Raw genomic sequence first — 15120 nt, 5'->3', positions numbered from 1 at the left:
ATAATATCACCAGTAGAACTTGGGTGAATGTAATACACAACTTGCATCATACAAAGAAATCCGAAACAGCTTAATGGTGTTTACCCTATGTTTCAGGAGATGATGAGGAGTATTTCTAAAGTAGAAATGTGTCGCTCATTACATAAAATGCTAAGATTGTAAATGTTTTCTTCAATTTATTTCTACATGTAAAACAGTTGGACAAGGGGGCACCCAGATTTAAACTAGGGACCTCTTGATCTGCAGTCAAATGCTCTACCACTGAGCTATACCCCCTTTCTGAAATGTTCACCTTTATTTATTCAGTAATATGTACAAAGTGGAAGCAACATGCAATCACCATCAAAGCAATGCAATTTCAGCCACCAAACCCTCCTTATAAGTATAAGGGTACAAAAGATGTCCTTTATCTGCCTTGGTAAAATACAGTGAGGTTTCCATTGCAAGAATTCTTACATTTCGTATCACATGTAGATCTTGGAACATGGAAAAAAAATCTTTTGTCAAATGCACAAATTCTGCAAAGTGTAACTGCTTCTCTACTGCAGTTTGTTGATTTTGTGCTAAGAGCATAGTTAAACCCAATTGTTCATTGTTTTGTATATGAAATGATGATATATCTTATTGTTTTTTACAGTGCATTGGGTTGAAAAACATTTTAACAGGATCTATTGAAGAGGGTAAATGGTTATGAAACAGGGACTTCCTGAACTGCACTCCTACCCTCTACCACTGACATAAACCCTTGAATGCTGAAAACTGCCCTTTTTTAAAAAAAAGTGATAGAGTGGGTAACTGTATGGAACTTGTAGAACTAATGACATCAGTGCACTTCTGGTCAGGTGTACAAATTAATACATTTCATTAAGGGCATATTATTGGTTTCCACCACAGTTAACATTCATATGAACTTCCAATGGACTATTTCAAACTGTTAATATCACCAGTAGAACTTGGGTGAAGGTAAAACAAAGCTTTTATCATATGAAGAAATCCGAAACAGCTTAATAGTCTTTACCCTATGTTTCAGGAGATGATCAGGAGTATTTCAAATGTAGAAATGTGTTGCTCATTACATAATATGCTAAGATTGTAAATATTTTCTTCAATTTATTTAATAAAAAAAAATTCTACAGGTAAAAGAGCTGGACAAGGGGGCACCTATATTTGAGCTAGGGATCTCTTGATCTGCAGTCAAATGCTCTACCACTGAGCTATACCCCCCTTTCTGAAATGTTCACCTTTATTTATTCAGTAATATGTACAAAGTGGAAGCAACATGCAATCACCATCAAAGCAATGCAATTTCAGCCACCAAACCCTCCTTATAAGTATAAGGGGTACAAAAGATGTCCTTTATCTGCCTTTGTAAAATACAGTGAGGTTTCCATTGCAAGAATTCATACATTTCGTATCGCATGTAGATCTTGGAACATGGAAAAAAAATCTTTTGTCAAATGCACAAATTCTGCAAAGTGTAACTGCTTCTCTACTGCAGTTTGTTGATTTTGTGCTAAGAGCATAGTTAAACCCAATTGTTCATTGTTTTGTATATGAAATGATGATATATCCTATTGTTTCTTACAGTGCATTGGGTTGAAAAACATTTTAACAGGATCTATTGAAGAGGGTATATGGTTATGAAACAGTGACTTCTTGAACTACACTCCTACGCTCTACCACTGACATAAACCCTTGAATGTTGAAAACTGCCCTTTTTTAAAAAGGTGATAGAGTGGGTGACTGTATGGAACTTGTAGAACTAATGACATCAGTGTACTTCTGGTCAGCTCTACAAATTAATACATTTCATTAAGGGCATATTATTGGTTTCCACCACAGTTTTATAACATTCTTATGAGCTTCCAATGGACTATTTCAAACTGATAATATCACCAGTAGAACTTGGGTGAATGTAATACACAGTTTGTATCATACACAGAAATCCGAAACAGCTTAATGGTGTTTACCCTATGTTTCAGGAGATGATCAGGAGTCTTTCATATCTAGAAATGTGTTGCTCATTACATAAAATGCTAAGATTGTAAATGTTTTCTTCAATTTATTTCTACAGGTAAAACAGTTGGAGAAGGGGGCACCCAGATTTGAACTAGCAACCTCTTGATATGCAGTCAAATGCTCTACCACTGACCTATACCGCCCTTTCTGAAATGTTAACATTTATTTATTCAGTAATATGTACAAAGTGGAAGCAACATGCAATCACCATCAAAGCAATGCAATTTCAGCCACCAAACCCTCCTTATAAGTATAAGGGGTCCAAAAGATGTCCTTTATCTGCCTTGGAAAAATACAGTGAGGTTTCCATTGCAAGAATTCATACATTTTGTATCACATGTAGATCTTGGAACAAGGAACAAAAACTTGTGTCAAATGCACAAATTCTGCAAAACGTAACTTCTTCTCTACTGCAGTTTGTTGATTTTGTGCTAAGAGCATAGTTAAACCCGATTGTTCATTGTTTTGTACATGAAATGATGATATATCTTATTGTTTCTTACAGTGCAGTGGGTTGAAAAACATTTTAACAGGATATATTGAAGAGGGTATATGGTTATGAAACAGGGACTTCTTGAACTGCACTCCTACGCTCTACCACTGAGTTAAACCCTTGAATGCTGAAAACTGCCCTTTTTAAAAAAGGTGATAGAGTGGGTGACTGTATGGAACTTGTAGAACTAATGACATCAGTGCACTTCTGGTCAGCTGTACAAATTAATACATGTCATTAAGGGCATATTATTGGTTTCCACCACAGTTTTATAACATTCATATGAGCTTCCAATGGACTATTTCAAACTGATAATATCACCAGTAGAACTTGGGTGAATGTAAAACACAGCTTGTATCATATGAAGAAATCATAAACAGCTTAATGGTGTTTACCCTATGTTTCAGGAGATGATCAGGAGTATTTCAAATGTAGAAATGTGTTGCTCATTACATAAAATGCTAAGATTGTAAATGTTTTCTTCAATTTATATCTACAGGTAAAACAGTTGGACAAGGAGGGACCCAGATTTGAACTAGGGACCTCTTGATCTGTAGTCAAATGCTCTACCACTGAGCTATAGCCCGCTTTCTGAAATGTTCACCTTTATTTATTCAGTAATATGTACAAAGTGGAAGCAACATGCAATCACCATCAAAGCAATGCAAATTCAGCCACCAACCCCTCCTTATAAGTATAAGGGGTACAAAAGATGTCCTTTATCTGCCTTGGTAAAATACAGTGAGGTTTCCATTGCAAGAATTCATACATTTTGTATCACATGTAGATCTTGGAACATGGAAAAAAAACTTTTGTCAAATGCACAAATTCTGCAAAACGTAACTGCTTCTCTACTGCAGTTTGTTGATTTTGTGCTAAGAGCATAGTTAAACCCAATTGTTCATTGTTTTGTATATGAAATGATGATATATCTCATTGTTTCTTACAGTGCATTGGGTTGAAAAACATTTTAACAGGATCTATTGAAGAGGGTATATGGTTATGAAACAGGGACTTCTTGAACTGCACTCCTACGCTCTACCACTGAGTTAAACCCTTGAATGCTGAAAACTGCCCTTTTTTAAAAAGGTGATTGAGTGGGTGACTGTATGGAACTTGTAGAACTAATGACATCAGTGCACTTCTGGTCAGCTGTACAAATTAATACATTTCATTAAGGGCATATTTTTGGTTTCCACCACAGTTTTATATCATTAATATGAGCTTCCAATGGACTATTTCAAACTGATAATATCACAGTAGAACTTGGGTGAATGTAAAACACAGCTTGTATCATATGAATAAATCATAAACAGCTTAATGGTGTTTACCCTATGTTTCAGGAGATGATCAGGAGTATTTCAAATGTAGAAATGTGTTGCTCATTACATAAAATCCTAAGATTGTAAATGTTTTCTTCAATTTATTTCTACAGGTAAAACATTTGGACAAGGGGGCACTGTTAAGTTAATGCTTCGGAGCAAAGTATCCAGACGGAGCCGTACATGGGTTACATATGGTCTTTACTGGGTTAAGTCTACAGGTAAGTACATGAGGGTAAAAAGGTAGAGTACATAGGCAGGGAGAGACATCCACCGGCCCCCTCTTCCATTCAGTGCCAGGTCCCAACTGTTTCTCTAGGAACACTCACAGCACAGTAGAACATTCATGCTGGTTCCAGTTCAAACATTCTAGATCAACACTCCAGCTATGACACAAGCACACATACCATGGACAGGGGCAGATCAAAACCTAACACATCTTCCGCCTATATAAGCAGACAACAACAGGATAAAAACACAGGGAAAAGATGCACAATTGCTCCGAACAAAATTCGATAATGACCACAGGGGTCAAATCCTCCTCAATACAACTCTACCAGCCAAGCGACTGCTCAGAGCAAACATTTGCTAACTTCACTATACCTATAAATAGCTAAGCACCAACCATGGACATTCATCAACTCTGCAGCGGGCCCCACCACAGACGTCTATTACTAGGGAACCAGCCCTCATTCTCAAAACCAAACCAAACCAAACAACTCAGATACCATACTATCATCGTCCATAAACCCTTAACAAGGTGTACAAGGACACCATAAGAAGTTAATCACTTCCAACTGTTTCCACCAACACAGGATACAAATTTCTACAAATAATGTTTCACGCTCCCAAAGTAGCGTGAGCGGGACACACATCCCAATACACTATCACACCAAATGCACCTAGTGCGAAGGATACCAGTTCTAACAGAACCAGAACCTATTACTGGGACCATACATCCCACTGACACACAAATAGTCAGAATGCACCTAGTGCGAAGGATACCAGTTCACCCAGAACAAGAACCTTTTACCGGGACCATGCATCCCACCAAAACACCAAATATCAGGATGCACCTAGTGCGAAGGACACCAGTTCAACCAGAACCAGAACCTTTTACCGGGACCATGCATCCCACCAAAACACCAAATATCAGGATGCACCTAGTGCGAAGGACACCAGTTCAACCAGAACCAGAACCTTTTACCGGGACCATGCATCCCACCAATACACCAAATATCAGGATGCACCTAGTGCGAAGGACACCAGTTCAACCAGAACCAGAACCTTTTTCCGGGACCACACATCCCACCCAAACCAGAATATTGTTACCACCACAACACAACCACTTCACTCACCACAAGTCTCTTACTATACAAGTAAAGATAAATTGAGGGTATAAGAATGGTAAGCGAGAGTTCAACAGTACTACCGAGTCCATCTTCTTTACCCTACAAAGTCCTTTGTGTTTGATGAACCTGTGAATGAAAATGTGGTTAGCCAAAATAACATACATAATGCAATACATCATGTCACACACGAGAAACTGAAACAGAGGCCACGACAACATCACATCCAACCTCTCACAGTCACACAACCCTGAAAGTCCTAGCAACAATTTTGCAACGAAACGGTCTAACAGGCCTCACATGACATTTTAATCCTTTATCAATCTTAATACCACAATAACACTTTAGGATAACATCACAGCAATACAAATCCCCCTCTTTCCTTTTGACAGAAACGCAAGACCCCAATAAGCAGAAAACAATCAGCAGAGCATTTTTTAAACTCACGCCGACACGATGGCTGCACCAAATATTTGGTTAAACATACATTACATTTGTGTGTACCTGTGGAAGAAAAATTAGTTGAACATATAGTGCATCAGATGTAACCACAATTGCATTTACTTTACTTTAAGTAATACAGCAGTTGTTTTGCACAACACCCAACATTTTAACATTGTTGTGTGCAACTAAACATTACACCTAACCACATAACCATGATGGCATCTAGTATGCCCAAATAGCTACTAACCAATGACAACTCACATGCACCTCTAATGCACATCCTATGCCAGACTATCCTATATACTATCCTAAAACAATGGCATCACCAAAGCAAACTGTGGCACAGGTATGCCGAACAAATGGCACTTCTTGTGCACTAATACAGAACCTATGCCAAACGAATAGCATCTAACATGCCAACCATGGCACAACCCATGCCAAACCAATGGCACCTACTATGCCAGACTGCTGACACCTGATGTGCCAAACCATGTCACATATCTCCCAAACATACTCTCTCTCACAAATCATAATGCCACTTCAAATTGTCATATTACTCTGTCCTTCCCATAACATATCAGTGGAACGAATTAGACCCAAAAATGGAAATAATGCAAAATTAACACATGTGATTATTCAGTCTGCAATTGACAGAATTGTCATACTAACTTGCCAAACAACAGTGCCAAATACACATTCCATAAATAGATTGACATAACCATGTTCAAATCACTGCGACCCCCATAAATAACTCCCGATGCTTAAGTACAGAATGCAGTTCCTCCAACAGTTTGTGCACATCACTGCATGTCCGGATTCGCCACTTTACTTCCATTTTAGATGTGTTCGCCGAAACCTCCCCACGACTCTGCGACGTGTCCTTGAGTTGATCTCTGCACCAACACGAGGGTTAAAAAAAAAATGTCCTTTCTTCTTTTTTACTTTTTTTTTTTTTTCCGTCGGCAAAATCCACCGAAGAAAAAAATTAAAGACAACATCCTGCGCCTCACTAAATAGCCTGGAAACTCCGGTAGGCAAAGTTCCTCATGAATGCAGTACATTAACCAATCATGCAGCCGCTGGCTGGCAGAGCGTTCAATGTCCAACGTTCACTTCTGTGTGAAACCCGGAACCAGGGCACGCTGCGCCCACGTTGGAAGGTCCTCTTTTCTAACCTTCAATGCTTCCTGCTTTGCGCGATCACTGCGCTGCCGGTCCTGGAATGCCGGAGGGACCATTCCACCTGAGACACAATCGCCAACTCCCCCAGCATCCAGTTGACGTCACCATTATGGTGGCAGGGGCGGCCACGGAAGGAGTGCTTCGCTCCAACCGTCGTCCTGAACCGCCGCAGTGGACCCAGTCTCCAAGCTCCACCCGGCACTGCGCAGGCCATCCCAAGAACGCAACCGCCCGGACCGCACGCACCACGGCCCAGAAGAAGAGCAGCCAGCAATGAAGAGGTAAGTGCCCGCATAATACAGTCTTTCTCCCCATTAGGATAGCACCAGCTGCGCCGGACCTCTACGCCAGCTGGCCTCTGTGACCGCCACAGTTCACTGCCCCCTGAGATGCAAGCGCCAGCTCCGATATAATTAACACTTGCACAGTTCACTCCCAGCTCTGGCACACGGGGCACGCTCACCTTGGGTCCAGGGGACAGCCTGGGGTGGCCGGTGGATGTCTCCTCTGGTGTTCTGCCTGCTTCTCCCTGCTGCATGCGCCCCTTGTCTCCATATCACCTCTGATGTGCCTTCATCTGCACTCCATTTCCAGCCGACCTCCCGAAAGCCAAATCCTCGTCGCCAATGTTAAGTTAATGCTTCGGAGCAAAGTATCCAGACGGAGCCGTACATGGGTTACATATGGTCTTTACTGGGTTAAGTCTACAGGTAAGTACATGAGGGTAAAAAGGTAGAGTACATAGGCAGGGAGAGACATCCACCGGCCCCCTCTTCCATTCAGTGCCAGGTCCCAACTGTTTCTCTAGGAACACTCACAGCACAGTAGAACATTCATGCTGGTTCCAGTTCAAACATTCTAGATCAACACTCCAGCTATGACACAAGCACACATACCATGGACAGGGGCAGATCAAAACCTAACAGGCACCCAGATTTGAACTAGGAACCTCTTGATCTCCAGGCAAATTCTCTACCACTGAGCTATACCCCCAGTTCTGAAACATTCTCCTTTATCAATTCAGTAATATGTACAAAGTGCAAGCAACATGCAATCACCATCAAAGCAATGCAAATTCAGCCACCAAACCCTCCTTATAAGTATAAGGGATACAAAAGATGTCCTTTATCTGCCTTGGTACAATACAGTGAGGTTTCCATTGCAAGAATTCATACATTTCGTATCACATGTAGATCTTGGAACATGAAAAAAAACTTTTGTCAAATGCTCAAATTCTGCAAAACGTAACTGCTTCTCTACTGCAGTTTGTTGATTTTGTGCTAAGAGCATAGTTAAACCCAATTGTTCATTGTTTTGTATATGAAATGATGATATATCTTATTGTTTCTTACAGTGCATTGGGTTGAAAAACATTTTAACAGGATCTATTGAAGAGGGTATATGGTTATGAAACAGGGACTTCTTCAACTGCACTCCTATGCTCTACCGCTGAGGTAAACCATTGAATTCTGAAAACTGCCCTTTTTTAAAAAGGTGATAGAGTGGGTCACTGTATGGAGCTTGTAGAACTAATGACATCAGTGCACTTCTGGTCAGCTGTACAAATCAATACATTTCATTAAGGGCATATTATTGGTTTCCACCACAATTGTATAACATTCACATGAGCTTCCAATGGACTATTTCAAACTGATAATATCACCAGTAGAACTTGGGTGAATGTACAACACAGCTTGTATCATATGAAGAAAACCTAAACAGCTTAATGGTGTTTACCCTATGTTTCAGGAGATGATCAGGAGTATTTCAAATGTAGAAATGTGTTGCTCATTACATAAAATGCTAAGATTGTAAATGTTTTCTTCAATTTATTTCTATAGGTAAAACAGTTGGACAAGGGGGCGCCCAGATTTGAACTAGGGACCTCTTGATCTGCAGTGAAATGCTCTACCACTGAACTCATTTCTGAACTGTTCAGGAGTATTTCAAATGTAGAAATGTGTTGCTTGTATCATACAAAGAAATCCGAAACATCTTAATGGTGTTTACCCTATGTTTCAGGAGATGATCAGGAGTATTTCAAATGTAGAAATGTGTTGCTCATTACATAAAATGCTAAGATTGTAAATGTTTTCTTCAATTTATTTAATTAAAAAAATATTTCTACAGGTAAAACAGTTGGACAAGGGGGCACCCAGATTTGAACTAGGGACCTCTTAATCTGCAGTGAAATGCTCTACCACCGAGCTATACCCCCATTTCTGAAATGTTCCCCTTTATTTATTCAGTAATATGTACAAAGTGGAAGCAACATGCAATCACCATCAAAGCAATGCAAATTCAGCCACCAAACCCTCCGTATAAGTATAAGGGGTACAAAAGATGTCCTTTATCTGCCTTGGTAAAATACAGTGAGGTTTCCATTGCAAGAATTCATACATTTCGTATCACATGTAGATCTTGGAACATCGAAAAAAAACTTTTGTCAAATGCACAAATTCTGCAAAACGTACCTGCTTCTCTACTGCAGTTTGTTGATTTTGTGCTAAGAGCATAGTTAAACCCAATTGTTCATTGTTTTGTATATGAAATGATGATATATCTTATTGTTTCTTACAGTGCATTGGGTTGAAAAACATTTTAACAGGATCTATTGAAGAGGGTATATGGTTATGAAACAGGGACTTCTTGAACTGCACTCCTACGCTCTACCACTGAGTTAAACCCTTGAATGCTGAAAACTGCCCTTTTTTAAAAAGGTGATTGAGTGGGTGACTATATGGAACTTGTAGAACTAATGACATCAGTGCACTTCTGGTCAGCTGTACAAATTAATACATTTCATTAAGGGCATATTTTTGGTTTCCACCACAGTTTTATATCATTAATATGAGCTTCCAATGGACTATTTCAAACTGATAATATCACAGTAGAACTTGGGTGAATGTAAAACACAGCTTGTATCATATGAAGAAATCATAAACAGCTTAATGGTGTTTACCCTATGTTTCAGGAGATGATCAGGAGTATTTCAAATGTAGAAATGTGTTGCTCATTACATAAAATGCTAAGATTGTAAATGTTTTCTTCAATTTATTTCTACAGGTAAAACATTTGGACAAGGGGGCACTGTTAAGTTAATGCTTCGGAGCAAAGTATCCAGACGGAGCCGTACATGGGTTACATATGGTCTTTACTGGGTTAAGTCTACAGGTAAGTACATGAGGGTAAAAAGGTAGAGTACATAGGCAGGGAGAGACATCCACCGGCCCCCTCTTCCATTCAGTGCCAGGTCCCAACTGTTTCTCTAGGAACACTCACAGCACAGTAGAACATTCATGCTGGTTCCAGTTCAAACATTCTAGATCAACACTCCAGCTATGACACAAGCACACATACCATGGACAGGGGCAGATCAAAACCTAACACATCTTCCCCCTATATAAGCAGACAACAACAGGATAAAAACACAGGGAAAAGATGCACAATTGCTCCGAACAAAATTCGATAATGACCACAGGGGTCTAATCCTCCTCAATACAACTCTACCAGCCAAGCGACTGCTCAGAGCAAACATTTGCTAACTTCACTATACCTATAAATAGCTAAGCACCAACCATGGACATTCATCAACTCTGCAGCGGGCCCCACCACAGACGTCTATTACTAGGGAACCAGCCCTCATTCTCAAAACCAAACCAAACCAAACAACTCAGATACCATACTATCATCGTCCATAAACCCTTAACAAGGTGTACAAGGACACCATAAGAAGTTAATCACTTCCAACTGTTTCCACCAACACAGGATACAAATTTCTACAAATAATGTTTCACGCTCCCAAAGTAGCGTGAGCGGGACACACATCCCAATACACTATCACACCAAATGCACCTAGTGCGAAGGATACCAGTTCTACCAGAACCAGAACCTATTACTGGGACCATACATCCCACTGACACACAAATAGTCAGAATGCACCTAGTGCGAAGGATACCAGTTCACCCAGAACAAGAACCTTTTACCGGGACCATACATCCCACTGACACACAATAGTCAGAATGCACCTAGTGCGAAGGATACCAGTTCACCCAGAACAAGAACCTTTTACCGGGACCATGCATCCCACCAAAACACCAAATATCAGGATGCACCTAGTGCGAAGGACACCAGTTCAACCAGAACCAGAACCTTTTACCGGGACCATGCATCCCACCAAAACACCAAATATCAGGATGCACCTAGTGCGAAGGACACCAGTTCAACCAGAACCAGAACCTTTTTCCGGGACCACACATCCCACCCAAACTAGAATATTGTTACCACCACAATACAACCACTTCACTCACCACAAGTCTCTTACTATACAAGTAAAGATAAATTGAGGGTATAAGAATGGTAAGCGAGAGTTCAACACTACTACCGAGTCCATCTTCTTTACCCTACAAAGTCCTTTGTGTTTGATGAACCTGTGAATGAAAATGTGGTTAGCCAAAATAACATACATAATGCAATACATCATGTCACACACGAGAAACTGAAACAGAGGCCACGACAACCATCACATCCAACCTCTCACAGTCACACAACCCTGAAAGTCCTAGCAACAATTTTGCAACGAAACGGTCTAACAGGCCTCACATGACATTTTAATCCTTTATCAATCTTAATACCACAATAACACTTTAGGATAACATCACAGCAATACAAATCCGCCTCTTTCCTTTTGACAGAAACGCAAGACCCCAATAAGCAGAAAACAATCAGCAGAGCATTTTTTAAACTCACGCCGACACGATGGCTGCACCAAATATTTGGTTAAACATACATTACATTTGTGTGTACCTGTGGAAGAAAAATTAGTTGAACATATAGTGCATCAGATGTAACCACAATTGCATTTACTTTACTTTAAGTAATACAGCAGTTGTTTTGCACAACACCCAACATTTTAACATTGTTGTGTGCAACTAAACATTACACCTAACCACATAACCATGATGGCATCTAGTATGCCCAAATAGCTACTAACCAATGACAACTCACATGCACCTCTAATGCACATCCTATGCCAGACTATCCTATATACTATCCTAAAACAATGGCATCACCAAAGCAAACTGTGGCACAGGTATGCCGAACAAATGGCACTTCTTGTGCACTAATACAGAACCTATGCCAAACGAATAGCATCTAACATGCCAACCATGGCACAACCCATGCCAAACCAATGGCACCTACTATGCCAGACTGCTGACACCTGATGTGCCAAACCATGTCACATATCTCCCAAACATACTCTCTCTAACAAATCATAATGCCACTTCAAATTGTCATATTACTCTGTCCTTCCCATAACATATCAGTGGAACGAATTAGACCCAAAAATGGAAATAATGCAAAATTAACACATGTGATTATTCAGTCTGCAATTGACAGAATTGTCATACTAACTTGCCAAACAACAGTGCCAAATACACATTCCATAAATGGATTGACATAACCATGTTCAAATCACTGCGACCCCCATAAATAACTCCCGATGCTTAAGTACAGAATGCAGTTCCTCCAACAGTTTGTGCACATCACTGCATGTCCGGATTCGCCACTTTACTTCCATTTTAGACGTTGTGTTCGCCGAAACTTCCCCACGACTCTGCGACGTGTCCTTGAGTTGATCTCTGCAACGACACGAGTGTTAAAAAAAAAATGTCCTTTCTTCTTTTTTACTTTTTTTTTTTTTCCCGTCGGCAAAATCCACCGAAGAAAAAAATTAAAGACAACATCCTGCGCCTCACTAAATAGCCTGGAAACTCCGGTAGGCAAAGTTCCTCATGAATGCAGTACATTAACCAATCATGCAGCCGCTGGCTGGCAGAGCGTTCAATGTCCAACGTTCACTTCTGTGTGAAACCCGGAACCAGGGCACGCTGCGCCCACGTTGGAAGGTCCTCTTTTCTAACCTTCAATGCTTCCTGCTTTGCGCGATCACTGCGCTGCCGGTCCTGGAATGCCGGAGGGACCATTCCACCTGAGACACAATCGCCAACTCCCCCAGCATCCAGTTGACGTCACCATTATGGTGGCGGGGCGGCCACGGAAGGAGTGCTTCGCTCCAACCGTCGTCCTGAACCGCCGCAGTGGACCCAGTCTCCAAGCCCCACCCGGCACTGCGCAGGCCATCCCAAGAACGCAACCGCCCGGACCGCACGCACCACGGCCCAGAAGAAGAGCAGCCAGCAATGAAGAGGTAAGTGCCCGCATAATACAGTCTTTCTCCCCATTAGGATAGCACCAGCTGCGCCGGACCTCTACGCCAGCTGGCCTCTGGGACCGCCGCAGTTCACTGCCCCCTGAGATGCAAGGCCCAGCTCCGATATAATTAACACTTGCACAGTTCACTCCCAGCTCTGGCACACGGGGCACGCTCACCTTGGGTCCAGGGGACAGCTTGGGGTGGCCGGTGGATGTCTCCTCTGGTGTTCTGCCTGCTTCTCCCTGCTGCATGCGCCCCTTGTCTCCATATCACCTCTGATGTGCCTTCATCTGCACTCCATTTCCAGCCGACCTCCCGAAAGCCAAATCCTCGTCGCCAATGTTAAGTTAATGCTTCGGAGCAAAGTATCCAGACGGAGCCGTACATGGGTTACATATGGTCTTTACTGGGTTAAGTCTACAGGTAAGTACATGAGGGTAAAAAGGTAGAGTACATAGGCAGGGAGAGACATCCACCGGCCCCCTCTTCCATTCAGTGCCAGGTCCCAACTGTTTCTCTAGGAACACTCACAGCACAGTAGAACATTCATGCTGGTTCCAGTTCAAACATTCTAGATCAACACTCCAGCTATGACACAAGCACACATACCATGGACAGGGGCAGATCAAAACCTAACAGGCACCCAGATTTGAACTAGGAACCTCTTGATCTCCAGGCAAATTCTCTACCACTGAGCTATACCCCCAGTTCTGAAACATTCTCCTTTATCAATTCAGTAATATGTACAAAGTGCAAGCAACATGCAATCACCATCAAAGCAATGCAAATTCAGCCACCAAACCCTCCTTATAAGTATAAGGGATACAAAAGATGTCCTTTATCTGCCTTGGTAAAATACAGTGAGGTTTCCATTTGACTCATCTGCAGTCAAATGCTCTACCACTGAGCTATACCCCATTTCTGAAATGTTCACCTTTATTTATTCAGTAATATGTACAAAGTGGAAGCAACATGCAATCACCATCAAAGCAATGCAATTTCAGCCACCAAACCCTCCTTATAAGTATAAGGGGTACAAAAGATGTCCTTTATCTGCCTTGGTACAATACAGTGAGGTTTCCATTGCAAGAATTCATACATTTCGTATCACATGTAGATCTTGGAACATGAAAAAAAACTTTTGTCAAATGCACAAATTCTGCAAAACGTAACTGCTTCTCTACTGCAGTTTGTTGATTTTGTGCAAAGAGCATAGTTAAACCCAATTGTTCATTGTTTTGTATATGAAATGATGATATATCTTATTGTTTCTTGCAGTGCATTGGGTTGAAAAACATTTTAACAGGATCTATTGAAGAGGGTATATGGTTATGAAATAGGGACTTCTTGAACTGCACTCCTACACTCTACCACTGAGTTAAACCCTTGAATGCTGGAAACTGCCCTTTTTTAAAAAGGTGATAGAGTGCGTGACTGTATGGAACTTGTAGAACTAATGACATCAGTGCACTTTTGGTCAGCTGTACAAATTAATACATTTCATTAAGGGCATATTATTGGTTTCCACCACAGTTTTATAACATTCATATGAGCTTCCAATGGACTATTTCAAACTGATAATATCACCAGTAGAACTTGGGTGAATGTAAAACACAGCTTGTATCGTATGAAGAAATCCTAAACAGCTTAATGGAGTTTACCCTGTGTTTCAGGAGATGATCAGGAGTATTTCAAATGTAGAAATGTGTTGCTCATTACATAAAATGCTAAGATTGTAAATGTTTTCTTCAATTTATTTCTACAGGTAAAACAGTTGGACAAGGGGGCACCCAGATTTGAACTAGGGACCTCTTGATCTGCAGTCAAATGCTCTACCACTGAGCTATACCCCCCTTTCTGAAATGTTCACCTTTATGTATTCAGTAATATGTACAAAGTGGAAGCAACATGCAATCACCATCAAAGCAATGCAATTTCAGCTACCAAACCCTCCTTATAAGAATAAGGGGTAGAAAAGATTTCCTTTATCTGCCTTGGTAAAATACAGTGAGGTTTCCATTGCAAGAATTCATAAATTTAGATCTTGGAACATGAAAAAAAAACTTTTGTCAAATGCACACATTCTGCAAAACG

At 40.9% G+C, this 15120-nt stretch overlaps 2 non-coding genes across 2 annotated transcripts; both read right to left on the bottom strand.

Moving 5' to 3' along the window:
- Positions 1-204: 204 nt before the first annotated feature.
- TRNAC-GCA (transfer RNA cysteine (anticodon GCA)) lies at positions 205-276 on the bottom strand. The gene has a single exon. It is a non-coding gene; the product is annotated as a tRNA-Cys (tRNA).
- Positions 277-14807: 14531 nt separating this feature from the next.
- TRNAC-GCA (transfer RNA cysteine (anticodon GCA)) lies at positions 14808-14879 on the bottom strand. The gene has a single exon. It is a non-coding gene; the product is annotated as a tRNA-Cys (tRNA).
- Positions 14880-15120: the final 241 nt, after the last annotated feature.

The sequence above is a fragment of the Ambystoma mexicanum genome, chromosome 4q, assembly GCF_040938575.1.
Source record: "Ambystoma mexicanum isolate Mex_15411 chromosome 4q, UKY_AmexF1_1, whole genome shotgun sequence".
Taxonomy (NCBI): Eukaryota; Metazoa; Chordata; class Amphibia; order Caudata; family Ambystomatidae; genus Ambystoma; species Ambystoma mexicanum.
This window is presented reverse-complemented; position numbering and strand designations above follow the sequence as displayed.